The sequence below is a fragment of the Scyliorhinus torazame genome, chromosome 24, assembly GCF_047496885.1.
Source record: "Scyliorhinus torazame isolate Kashiwa2021f chromosome 24, sScyTor2.1, whole genome shotgun sequence".
Taxonomy (NCBI): domain Eukaryota; kingdom Metazoa; phylum Chordata; class Chondrichthyes; order Carcharhiniformes; family Scyliorhinidae; genus Scyliorhinus; species Scyliorhinus torazame.
The window spans coordinates 53,331,037-53,345,902 of NC_092730.1; the positions used below are offsets into that span (position 1 = coordinate 53,331,037).

The 14,866-nt window shown below is 43.5% G+C and overlaps 1 long non-coding RNA gene across 1 annotated transcript in view; it reads left to right on the forward strand.

Annotated features, from left to right (window-relative positions):
- LOC140400158 (uncharacterized) overlaps positions 1-6,216 on the forward strand; it is a 40,709-nt gene extending 34,493 nt beyond the window's left edge. Inside the window, exon 3 of the long non-coding RNA XR_011938071.1 lies at positions 6,139-6,216. This is a non-coding gene — a long non-coding RNA (uncharacterized lncRNA). The remainder of the gene's footprint in view (positions 1-6,138) is intronic.
- Positions 6,217-14,866: the final 8,650 nt, after the last annotated feature.

The window sequence follows — 14,866 nt, forward strand, 5'->3', positions numbered from 1 at the left end:
GACAAGTAACGGATATTTGAGAAAATCAGTCCCAAATTGGAAACATCAAAAACTTCTCGATGATTCCTGGTCCCTTTTTTGTCACATTCGATGCACAAAACTGTGCAGGTCTTCATTCCCGCTCTCGTTACAATGTCAGTGTTCACTATGTGCGGTTACAGGTTTGACTTTGGAGAAAGGTTTTGTTTCAGACTGTACAGCACATCAATGTCGCCTTATAATGTGAAAAGAGAAATCAGTGATAGGAAAGGAGTTCCTGTTATAACAGTACAAACTTTAACAAAATCGTGGTATCTCATTTATGACGCGTGAAACCAAGTCCTTACATTCCTTTCTTATCCAGTCCGCCCCGACCTGACTGAGTCAGGGAGAGAGGCGGGGAGCGGACTGAGTGACAGACAGAGCAGTGAAATGTCTTTGATCATCCAGCTCCTCCTCCTGCCTGCTCCAACCCACATTTTATATTCCAAACAGAAGTGAAAAGAGGGCGCTGAACAACACGGACAAACTGCAACATCAGACAGCAGCTAGTTAGAAACGCGGATCTATTAAATCCAGACTTGTCAGTAATATTCCCGCCTCAGTTCACTCCTTTCAAGAACCAGCCCAACTATCTGCTCCCATTTCAACCCCAGCTCCGATTCCATCCCCACAACTCCTCTCCCAGACGGTTGGGAATTTTACTAACACCCCTTCCAGCTGATATAGTGTTTAAGTTGTGAGGCGGGATTTCTCCGCCATGTTAACTCTTTTACAGACTCTCCCCTGAATCTGTGGATAATGAAACTAACACAAACTGTGACTGTTCCCCCGGACACATCCCCGTTTAGGAAGAGGCAGCAACATCCCTGTGTTTTAGTGCAGAGTGGGGGAGAGGCCCGGTGCAGAGCATGTCAGCGAGTGAGCGGCAATACTGGATTGACATTTCTGTCTGAAATCTGCTCCCAGCACCGGGACAGCGATTCATTGGTCGGGGGATCAGCTCTTTCCTGAGAGATGTGGGTGGCTCTGAGAAGAGCCTTTGGGTTCAGAGGTTTACAATTTGCTCGCCTTCTTTCACTTCTTAGCTGGTTTCTTAGCCGTTGCTGATTTCACATTGGGCTTGGCCTTCAATTGGGTCGGATTTATTCTGCCCGTGGTCTTTTTCACAAGTGACTTTTTCTTCGGGGCTGCTTTCTTCGCGCTCTTTTTGGGAGTTGCCGCCTTCTTGGCTGCTGGTTTCTTGGGAGATTTCTTGGTTGCTGGTTTCTTGGGAGATTTCTTGGTTGCTGGTTTCTTGGGAGATTTCTTGGCTGCTGGTTTCTTGGGAGATTTCTTGGTTGCTGGTTTCTTGGGAGATTTCTTGGCTGCTGGTTTTTTGGGAGATTTCTTGGCTGCTGTTTTCTTCACTGAAGGTTTCTGGCCTGCTCCGGTCTTTCTCACTTTCCCCCCGGTTGTCTTCTTAACGATCTTGAAGGAGCCGGAGGCGCCCGTGCCCTTGACCTGAGCCAAGCTGCCGTTGTCCACACTCCTCCTGACACTTTGCTTGATCTGGGCCCCCCGTTTATCCACATCGACCCCTTTGCTCCGCAGCGCCTTCTTTATGGCCTGTAAGGAAGCCCCCTTGCGATCGCCGCTTTCCGCCACAATCTGGAGGATCAGCTCGCCCAGCCCGGGACCTTCTTGTTTCTTCCGGGGAACCGCCTTCTGCTTCTTGACAGCCTTGACTGGGGCGGCGGCTGGAGGAGCCGTTTCGGCGGCTGCACTATCGCTCATGTCCGAGACTCTGCACAAAATCTCTCCGTCAATGTGGGTGAGAAATGAAGCCTCTGGTGGCGGCACTGAGCAACTTAAAGGCAGCGAGCGGACGGGGCGGAGACAACCTGCTCTCAGCTCCAGGCTGCTGCTGCCTCTCTGTGTTTTTCTCTCGTCCCAAACTCTCCAATTCCACTCAAATTCCAGCTCCACAGTGTCCCAGGATAATTCCTTCCTGTCTCTCACACTCTCATGTTTGCTGTAGAAAAGGTTTCACGCGATTTAAAGGCTCCATTTTGCATTTAAACCCGTTTTACTGATGCACTGTTCGCGCTCTCTCACCCGATCGCTCTCATTTTCCCAACCTTTCCACAGAAATCTGGAAAGCAGCATCGAAACTGCCCTGAAATCCAACTTGGAAAAGTAGGAGGGGAACAGGGGGATTGTTGGAATGAAAAATATTTCCATTTAGTCCCAGAGGGATTGGGAGATCTCCTGGTCAGAGCGGACACACAAACACAGTTGGTTTCTCCTGTTTGGTCCGCCCCTTTCACACACTCTCTCTTCCACAATATTCACATCCACACACAAGGTCTGGAAATGACATTTCCCAGGGCAGAATTCTCCCTCTTCTCAACACTTGTTTCCCAATCCGTGTCTTAATTACTGTTCAACTCTCTGAGTTTTCTGCTCCCTATTTTCTGTTTACCTAAATACCCGGCAGCAGCCAGTCATATTTTAAAATCTAAATTCATTGATGACACACCTCCCTTGAAGGTGAAAATACAATTGATCTCCTCTCTATCAGTGGAGATTTTCCGGTTTAATGTGATCCTCCTGCACTGCCCGGTAACACTGAACCGCAAACTCAACAAGCAGGGACCCCCAGTTAAAGAATAATCCCACCCCCTCCGAGAGTGGAGCTTTTCACAGTGACACAGATTCTGACCATTCTGATCCAAACAGCAAATTTTAAAAATAAAGATGATCTGATAGACCTGGACTTTCTGTGTGGAGGAGGGACAGTGACCGTTTCACCCACAACACGGCAGCTGTGTTCACAGCGAGAGCCAGTGTTACACGTGTTATCACTGTGTCCAGTGTTCACAGTGAGGGCCAGTGTTACACGTGTTATCACTGTGTCCAGTGTTCACAGTGAGGGCTGTTGCTAACTTTTGCCTTAGTTTAATTGCTCTTTTTTATCACCTTTGCTCTTGAGTCGCCAGGTATCTTTCTGATACCGCCATGTGGTTCAAGTCCGAGTAATGATCAATAATCCAATACACCGCTTAGTAAGATTTAAATCAAAGCACATTTATTATACACAGTAATCACTACTCATGTATAAATTCTACGTGTGAGCTAGTTCTACGACTAACAGGCCAATACTTAACTTGGAACTGGCCCACCAGGTCAGGGAAACAAATGGCCTTTCGTTCGTGTTCTGAGCCTGGGGATTCGAAGTTGGTACAGATTGGTAGCTAGGAGCGCCTATCTCGTAGCGAGCGTTGAAGTAAGACTTACTAGATATCAGCGGTGGCTGGACCGGTCACTGTCGAGGGTTGGTTCGCGTTGCTGAGTGACCCGGTCAAGCAGAGGGGCGATTTGAACTTGAGCTTGATTCTTATAGTCCCCAGGGGCTTCCCGCCTTTCGGGGCGGACCCTGTACCTGGTTCCAAGTGATTGGACTTTGTCCCAATCACTTGGTTCGATTTTCTCCAATGCTGGAGCGGTTCCCTGATCGATGGGCAGTCCTGAGGTAGTCGTTCACCTCCCATTGTGTAGGCTTCTGCTGGCGCCAAAGAGTCTGGTTTGGCTTCATGTGTCTAAATGTTGCTCATTGTTCCCGGGGATTGCTCATTAATATGCAGATGGATGGTGTTTTGTTCTGCTGATGGCTGCCGGTATCGATCTTGGAGTGAACCAGGGGAGTGAGTGAACCAGGGAGAGAGTGAACCAGGGGAGTGAGTGAACCAGGAAAGTGAGTGAATCTGGGGAGAGAGTGAACCAGGAGAGTGAGTGAACCAGGGGAATGAGTGAACCAGGGAAGTGAGTGAACCAGGAGAGTGAGTGAACCAGGGGTGTGAGTAAACCAGGAGAGTGAGTGAATCAGGGGAGTGAGTGAACCAGGGGAGTGAGTGAACCAGGGGAGTGAGTGAACCAGGAGAGCGAGTGAACCAGGAGAGTGAGTGAACCAGGAGAGTGAGTGAACCAGGAGAGTGAGTGAACCAGGGGAGTGAATACATTTGGAAGGGGAACATTGGTTTCACTGCTGCCTCACTGTGCCAGGGATCCTGGTTCAATTCCAGCGTTGGGTGACTGTCTGTGTGGAGTTTGCATATTCTGCCTGTGTCTGTGTAGATTTCCTCCGGGTGCTCTGTTTTTCTCCCACAAGCCAAAGATGTGCAGGTTAGATGGATTGGCGATGCTGAATTACCGCTTTGTATCAAAGGGTGTGTAGATTACGTAGGGATGCAGATTTATGGTGGTCGGGTGGGGAGTGGTCCTAGGTGGGCTGCTCTTTCTGAGTGTCAGTGCAGACTCGATGGGCCAGATTGCCTCCTTCTGCAATGTGGTAATTCTATGGTTCTCAGGAAAATGAAGTAAATCAGTGGAAAGGTAGGTTGCAGAAAGTGTGAGTTTGAGGGGCTGAGTGACAGTGTAATAACAAACAAGCTGCAGGCAATGACTGCAAATTGAATCTCTCATTGGGACAAACACACAGCTACAAAGGTGATTGGTTGAGCCCTAGGGCGCAGGGCCACTTGCAGCCACACACACGGTCCCCCCAACACGGGCTCTATAGGAGGTTTTGCTCCACATGTGGTGACTATGAAATGGGGAATGTTCCCATTGATTCTCAATGCGGAATTGCTGCGGGGATGTGCGCATGCCCGCTGTAACCCCGCCCCTGCTAGTCGTGATGTGGAGATGCCGGCGTTGGACTGGGGTGAGCACAGTAAGAAGTCTTACAACACCAGGTTAAAGACCAGCAGGTTTGTTTCGATGTCACGAGCTTTCGGAGCGCTGCTCCTTCCTCAGGTGAATGAAGAGGTATGTTCCAGAAACATATATATAGACAGATTCAAAGATGCCAGACAATGCTTGGAATGCGAGCATTAGCAGGTGATTAAATCTTTACAGATCCAGAGATGGGGTAATCCCAGGTTAAGGAGGTGTGAATTATGTCAAGCCAGGACTGTTGGTAGGATTTTGCAGGCCAGATGGTGGGGGGTGAATGTAATACCTGGGATTCATGTCACATTACATTCATCCCCCACCATCTGGCCCGCAAAATCCTACCAGCTGTCCTGGTTTGAGACAATTCACACCTCTTTAACCTGGGGTTACCCCATCTCTGGATCTGTAAAGATTTAATCACCTGCTAATGGTCACATTCCAAGCATTGTCTGGCATCTTTGAATCTGTCTCTATTTATATTTCTGGAACATACCTCTTCATTCACCTGAAGAAGGAGCAGTGCTCTGAAAGCTCGTGACATCAAAACAAACCTGTTGGACTTTAACCTGGTGTTGTCAGACTTCTTACTGTACTCACCCCAGTCCAACGCCGGCATCTCCACATCATTCTGAGATTGGGGGCGCATGCGCAGCCCCTCCCCCACACACTCCATTTGGTCAGTGAGTGGAATCGCTTTGTTGAAACTGAGTGAAATGTCAATGTCAGGGCCCAGGTCAGCGAGGAAACAGCGTTCTCATTGCAGCAGCACCTCCATTTGGGAGTGTGAGCAAAGAGGCTCAGAGATCATTGCTGACTCGGGGGGGGGGGGGGAGTTCAGGGAGAATCAGGGGGCTGTTTGCAAGAGGCGCAGCGGAGCACGATCTTGTTCCGGGACTTGGAGTGAGCCGGGGGGAAGGGAGAGCTCTTTCTGGGCCTGGCTTATTTGTCTGATTCTGGGTTAGGATTTGGAGAGTATTTTCTTTCTTTTACTGATTAGGGGCAGCAAGGTAGCATAGTGGTTAGCACGGCTGCTTCGCAGCTCTATGGTACCAGGTTCGATTTCCAGGCTTGTGTTGCTATCTGCGGAGTCTGCACGTTCTCCCCGTATCTGTGTGGGTTTCCTCCGGGTGCTCCGGTTTCCTCCCACAGTCCTAAGATGTGCAGGTTAGGTGGATTGGATCTAATAAATTGCACTTAGTGTCCAAAAAGGTTAGGTGGGGTTACTGGGTTAGGGTGGAGGCATGGGTTACTGGGTTAGGGTGGAGGCATGGATTACTGGGTTAGGGTGGAGGCGTGAGATGCTCTTTACAAAGATGGGCTCGATGGACCGAATGGCCTCCTTCTGCACTGTAAATTCTGTGATTATCAGTTGAAAGAATAGATTGATTTATCATTGGCCTCATTTGACCCTGATTTACAAGTGATATGCTTTCTTCCCCCTAGTTCAACAGATGAAGAGATGAGTTCCAAGAACAAGATGATGATTCCTCAGCAAAATGTATGTGCTGCCATCTCCTTCTAACTGACAGTAAGTACAATATTAATCCAACATTGCAGAGACACAGACACAACATCATCTCCACCGTCACAGAGAAAAGAAGCAGTCAGACTCATAGAATCATAGAATCATAGAAGTTTACAGCATGGAAACAGGCCCTTCGGCCCAACCAGTCCATGCCGCCCAGTTTTTACCATTAAGCTATTCCCAGTTGCCCGCACTTGGCCCATAACCCTCTATACCCATCTTACCCATGTAACCATCTAAATGCTTTTTGAAAGACTCACATTGACCTCAAGTCCCAGATAAATATGTCCAATCCAACAGTGATACACGAGAGGGCAGGTGGGGTAATTTTCCACAATTCACCCCCCCCCCTCCATATCATGGATCGTTGGACAACTTGTGTTAACAGCGTTTCATCTGTAAAGTAATCAGCACAGTATTAATGTGGCTGCAGATTCAGCAATCAATGTGGATGCAATCCATTTGCACTTTTTTACAACTTTCTTAGGTCAAAATACATAATAATAATAATCGCTTATTGTCACAAGTAGGAAACGGACGTGGATACAAATCATTTGTTATATCAATGTTGTCACTAAAAGTAATAATGGAAGATCAATATTGAACAGAAAGTTCACCATTAATTCACAGAACAGATATTGACAAGTACAGAAAACACAATAAAATCACGCACATCAGAGAGGTGGACAGGTAGAGATTAAACCCAGAATCCCATAACAGAGACAGACAGCTACAAATGCAAGCACACAGAACAGAGACAGAGTTACAGAATCAAATAGATTTTTCCCTAACACTTGACCCATAACAGAGACAGACAGCTGCAGTGGAAAACACATTCTCACACTCGCACACCAACAACTGAGCAGTAAGCAGTAAAATATGCCATATATCATATACACTCACATTTTCTCATGCACATGATCACTCACAGGTAACTTAGCAGTAAGCATTACATATGCATTATATATCGCTGAGTGTCTGAGGGGGAAACACACACACACACACACACCAATCACTGAAGCAGTAAAATATATGTTATGTAGAGCACAGAGTAACAGTGAGGTTTGTACACACTCACTCACACTCTGTCTCTCATACACTTTCTCTCTCTCTCTCACACATCCATGCACTGTCTCTCCCACACTCACTCACAAATCCAGAACACAGCAGTAATCAATAAAATTGCCCTTAGTGTTGGGTGGGGTTACTGGGTTATGGGGATAGGGTGAAGGTGTGGATCTTGGGTAGGGTGCTCTTTCCAAGAGCCGGTGCAGACTCGATGGGCCGAATGGCCTCCTTCTGCACTGTAAATTCTGTGAAAATATAAATTGTATATCACAGAGGTTAATACACACACACTCACTCGCACTCTCTCTCTCCCACATACACACTCTCTCTCACACACACACCAGTCACTGAGCAGTAAGCAATTAAATATGTGACATATGTCACAGAGATACAGTGAGGGTAAAACATGCACTCACTCTCTCACTCACTTGCTCACTCAGACAGACACACAGCAGTAACTGAGCAGTAAGCAGTGAAATATTTGTTATATATCAGAGAAAAACAGTGAGGATAAAACACACACACACTGTCTCTTTCACACACTCACAAACACTCTCTCTCTCACAGAAACCCTACAGTGCAGAAGGAGGCCATTCAACCCATTGTGTCTGCATTGACCCTCTGAATGAGCACGCCACGCTAAGACCAATCTCACACCCCCTCCTTGTCACCCCACCTAGGGACAGTTCAGCATATCCAAACCCCCGTAACCTGCATATCTTTGGACTGTGGGAGGGAACCGGAGCACCCAGAGGAAACCCAAACAGACACGGGAAGAATGTACAAACTCCGCACAGTCGCCGAGGTCGGAATCAAACCCAGGTCTCTGATGCTGTGAAGCAGCAGTGCTAACCACCGTGCCACCCTGCTGCCTATCAGCAGCACATCCACTTTTCACTCTATTGCTCTCACACACACATACACTCATTAGCCCTCACACAGACTCTCCCTCACACACACACACTCTCACACCAGGAACTAGGCCATAAGCAGTAAAATATGTGTAATACATCAGAGAAAGACAGTGAGGGTAAAACACAAACTTACACACTCTCTTTCACACACACACATGCACACTCTCACACAAACTCTCACACTGACTCACACACCAATAACTGAGCAGTAGACAGTAAAATGTGTGGTATATATCACAGACAGTCACTCACACACTCTCACTTACACACACTATCTAACTCACACTCACTCCCTCTCACACACACACAATCACTCCCTGCCTCTCTCTCACACTATCTCACTCCCTCTCACACACTCACTCACTCACACACACTATCTCACTCACACACACTACCTAACTCACACACACTATCTAACTCACACACACACTATTAACTGAGCAGTACGCTGTATAATATTTGTTATATATCACAGAGAAACAATGAGGGCAATACACACACTCGCACGACTGTCACACACACTTACACTCTCTCTCACACACAGATGTTTCCTCTCTCACACACACTCAGTCACTCTCACTCACACACATACCAGTCACTGAGCAGTAAGCAGTTAAATAAGTTTTATATATCACAGATACATAGTGAGGGTAAAACACACACACACACCTGTAAGAGTAAATTATGTGTTATATAATCACAGATACACAGTGAGGGTAAAACACACACACACCTGTAAGAGTAAAATATGTGTTAATATCACAGATACATAGTGAGGGTAAAACTCACACACACCTGTAAGAGTAAAATATGTGTTATATATCACAGATACATAGTGAGGGTAAAACACACACACACCTGTAAGAGTAAAATATGTGTTATATATCACAGATACATAGTGAGCATTAAACACACACACACACCTGTAAGAGTAAAATATGCATTATATATCACAGATACATAGTGAGGGTAAAACACACACACACCTGTAAGAGTAAAATATGTGTTATATATCACAGATACATAGTGAGGGTAAAACACACACACATCTGTAAGAGTAAAATATGTGTTATATATCACAGATACATAGTGAGCATTAAACACACACACACACCTGTAAGAGTAAAATAGGCATTATATATCACAGATACATAGTGAGGGTAAAACACACACACCTGTAAGAGTAAAATATGTGTTATATATCACAGATACATAGTGAGGGTAAAACACACACACACACACCTGTAAGAGTAAAATATGTGCTATATATCACAGATACATAGTGAGGGTAAAACACACACACACACCTGTAAGAGTAAAATATGTGTTATATAGCACAGATACATAGTGAGGGTAAAACACACACACACCTGTAAGAGTAAAATATGTGTTATATATCACAGATACATAGTGAGGGTAAAACACACACACACCTGTAAGAGTAAAATATGTGTTATATATCACAGATACATAGTGAGGGTAAAACACACACACACACACCTGTAAGAGTAAATTATGTGTTATATATCACAGATACATAGTGAGGGTAAAACACACAGAATCCTGTAAGAGTAAAATATGTGTTATATATCACAGATACATAGTAAGGGTAAAACTCACACACACCTGTAAGAGTAAAATATGTGTTATATATCACAGATACAGAGTGAGGGTAAAACACACACACCTGTAAGAGTAAAATGTGTGTTATATATCACAGATACATAGTGAGGGTAAAACACACACACACCTGAAAGAGTGAAATATGTGTTATATATCACAGATACATAGTGAGGGTAAAACACACAGACACACCTGTAAGAGTAAATTATGTGTTATATGTCACAGATACACAGTGAGGGTAAAACACACACAGACTCCTGTAAGTGTAAAATATGTGTTATATATCACAGATACATAGTGAGGGTAAAACACACACACCTGTCAGAGTAAAATATGTGTTATATAATGACAGATACATAGTGAGGGTAAAACACACACACACACCTGTAAGAGTAAAATATGTGTTATATATCACAGATACATAGTGAGGGTAAAACACACACACACCTGTAAGAGTAAAATATGTGTTATATAATCACAGATACATAGTGAGGGTAAAACACACACACATCTGTAAGAGTAAAATATGTGTTATATATCACAGATACATAGTGAGCATTAAACACACACACACACATGTAAGAGTAAAATAGGCATTATATATCACAGATACATAGTGAGGGTAAAACACACACACCTGTAAGAGTAAAATATGTGTTATATATCACAGATACATAGTGAGGGTAAAACACACACACACACACCTGTAAGAGTAAAATATGTGCTATATATCACAGATACATAGTGAGGGTAAAACACACACACACACCTGTAAGAGTAAAATATGTGTTATATAGCACAGATACATAGTGAGGGTAAAACACACACACACCTGTAAGAGTAAAATATGTGTTATATATCACAGATACATAGTGAGGGTAAAACACACACACACCTGTAAGAGTAAAATATGTGTTATATATCACAGATACATAGTGAGGGTAAAACACACACACACACACCTGTAAGAGTAAATTATGTGTTATATATCACAGATACATAGTGAGGGTAAAACACACAGAATCCTGTAAGAGTAAAATATGTGTTATATATCACAGATACATAGTAAGGGTAAAACTCACACACACCTGTAAGAGTAAAATATGTGTTATATATCACAGATACAGAGTGAGGGTAAAACACACACACCTGTAAGAGTAAAATGTGTGTTATATATCACAGATACATAGTGAGGGTAAAACACACACACACCTGAAAGAGTGAAATATGTGTTATATATCACAGATACATAGTGAGGGTAAAACACACAGACACACCTGTAAGAGTAAATTATGTGTTATATGTCACAGATACACAGTGAGGGTAAAACACACACAGACTCCTGTAAGTGTAAAATATGTGTTATATATCACAGATACATAGTGAGGGTAAAACACACACACCTGTCAGAGTAAAATATGTGTTATATAATGACAGATACATAGTGAGGGTAAAACACACACACACACCTGTAAGAGTAAAATATGTGTTATATATCACAGATACATAGTGAGGGTAAAACACACACACACCTGTAAGAGTAAAATATGTGTTATATAATCACAGATACATAGTGAGGGTAAAACACACACACACACCTGTAAGAGTAAAATATGTGTTATATATCAAATATACATAGTGAGGGTAAAACACACACACACCTGTAAGAGTAAAATTTGTGTTATATATCACAGATACATAGTGAGGGTAAAACACACACACACACCTGTAAGAGTAAAATATGTGTTATATATCACAGATACATAGTGAGGGTAAAACACACACACACACCTGTAAGAGTAAAATATGTGTTATATATCACAGATACATAGTGAGCATTAAACACACACACACACCTATAAGAGTAAAATATGTGTTATATATCACAGATACATTGTGAGGGTAAAACTCACACACACACTCCCAAACACACTGTCTCATTCACACACACACACCAAAACACACTGTCTCACTCACACACACTCCCAAACACACTGTCTCACTCACACACACACTCCCAAACACACTGTCTCACTCACACACACACTCCCAAACACATTGTCTCACTCACACACACACTCCCACACACTGTCTCACTCACACACACACTCCCAAACACACTGTCTCACTCACACACACTCCCAAACACACTGTCTCACTCACACAAACACTCCCAAAAACACTGTCTCACTCACACACACACTCCCAAACACACTGTCTCACTCACACACACACTCCCAAAACACACTGTCTCACTCACACACACTCCCAAACACACTGTCTCACTCACACACACACTCCCAAACACACTGTCTCATTCACACACTCACTCCCAAACACACTGTCTCACTCACACACACTCCCAAACACACTGTCTCACTCACAAACACACTGTCTCACTCACACACACACTGCCAAACACACTGTCTCACTCACACACACACTCCCAAACACACTGTCTCACTCACAAACACACTGTATCACTCACACACACACTCCCAAACACTGTCTCACTCACACACACACTCCCAAACACACTGTCTCACTCACACACACACTCCCAAACATACTGTCTCACTCACACACACACACTCCCAAACACTATCTCACTCACACACACACTCCCAAACACACTGTCTCACACACACACACATTCCCAAACACACTGTCTCACTCACACACACACTCCCAAACACACTGTCTCACTCACACACACACTCCCAAACACACTGTCTCACTCACACACACACTCCCAAACACACACAGACTCCTGTAAGTGTAAAATATGTGTTATATATCACAGATACATAGTGAGGGTAAAACACACACACCTGTCAGAGTAAAATATGTGTTATATAATGACAGATACATAGTGAGGGTAAAACACGCACACACACCTGTAAGAGTAAAATATGTGTTATATATCACAGATACATAGTGAGGGTAAAACACACACACACCTGTAAGAGTAAAATATGTGTTATATAATCACAGATACATAGTGAGGGTAAAACACACACACACACCTGTAAGAGTAAAATATGTGTTATATATCACAGATACATAGTGAGGGTAAAACACACACACACACCTGTAAGAGTAAAATTTGTGTTATATATCACAGATACATAGTGAGGGTAAAACACACACACTCCTGTAAGAGTAAAATATGTGTTATATATCACAGATACATAGTGAGGGTAAAACACACACACACACCTGTAAGAGTAAAATATGTGTTATATATCACAGATACACAGTGAGGGTAAAACTCACACACACCTGTAAGAGTACAATATGTGTTATATATCCCAGATACATAGTGAGGGTAAAACACACACACACCTGTAAGAGTAAAATATGTGTTATATATCACAGATACATAGTGAGGGTAAAACACACACACACCTGTAAGAGTAAAATATGTGTTATATATCACAGATACATAGTGAGCATTAAACACACACACACACCTGTAAGAGTAAAATATGTGTTATATATCACAGATAAATAGTGAGGGTAAAACACACACACACCTTTAAGAGTAAAATATGTGTTATATATCACAGATACATAGTTAGGGTAAAACACTATCACACCTGTAAGAGTAAAATATGTGTTATATATCATAGATGCATAGTGAGGGTAAAACACACACACACACCTGTAAGAGTAAATTATGTGTTATATATCACAGATACACAGTGAGGGTAAAACACACACACACCTGTAAGAGTAAAATATGTGTTATATATCACAGATACATAGTGAGGATAAAACACACAGACTCCTGTAAGAGTAAAATATGTGTTATATATCACAGATACATAGTAAGGGTAAAACTCACACACACCTGTAAGAGTAAAATATGTGTTATATATCACAGATACATAGTGAGGTTAAAACACACACACCTGTAAGAGTAAAATATGTGTTATATATCCCAGATACATAGTGAGGGTAAAACACACACACCTGTAAGAGTAAAATATGTGTTATATATCGCAGATACAGAGTGAGGGTAAAACACACTCACACCTGTAAGAGTAAAATATGTGTTATATATCACAGATACATAGTGAGGGTAAAACTCACACACACCTGTAAGAGTAAAATATGTGTTATATATCACAGATACATTGTGAGGGTAAAACTCACACACACACTCCCAAACACACTGTCTCATTCACACACACACACCAAAACACACTGTCTCACTCACACACACACTCCCAAACACACTGTCTCACTCACACACACTCCCAAACACATTGTCTCACTCACACACACACTCCCAAACACATTGTCTCACTCACACACACACTCCCAAACACACTGTCTCACTCACACACACACTCCCAAACACACTGTCTCACTCACACACACTCCCAAACACACTGTCTCACTCACACAAACACTCCCAAAAACACTGTCTCACTCACACACACACTCCCAAACACACTGTCTCACTCACACACACACTCCCAAAACACACTGTCTCACTCACATACACTCCCAAACACACTGTCTCACTCATACACACACTCCCAAACACACTGTCTCATTCACACACTCACTCCCAAACACACTGTCTCACTCACACACACTCCCAAACACACTGTCTCACTCACAAACACACTGTCTCACTCACACACACACTGCCAAACACACTGTCTCACTCACACACACACTCCCAAACACACTGTCTCACTCACAAACACACTGTATCACTCACACACACACTCCCAAACACTGTCTCACTCACACACACACTCCCAAACACACTGTCTCACTCACACACACACTCCCAAACATACTGTCTCACTCACACACACACACTCCCAAACACTACCTCACTCACACACACACTCCCAAACACACTGTCTCACACACACACACATTCCCAAACACACTGTCTCACTCACACACACACTCCCAAACACACTGTCTCACTCACACACACACTCCCAAACACACTGTCTCACTCACACACACACTCCCAAACACACACAGACTCCTGTAAGTGTAAAATATGTGTTAT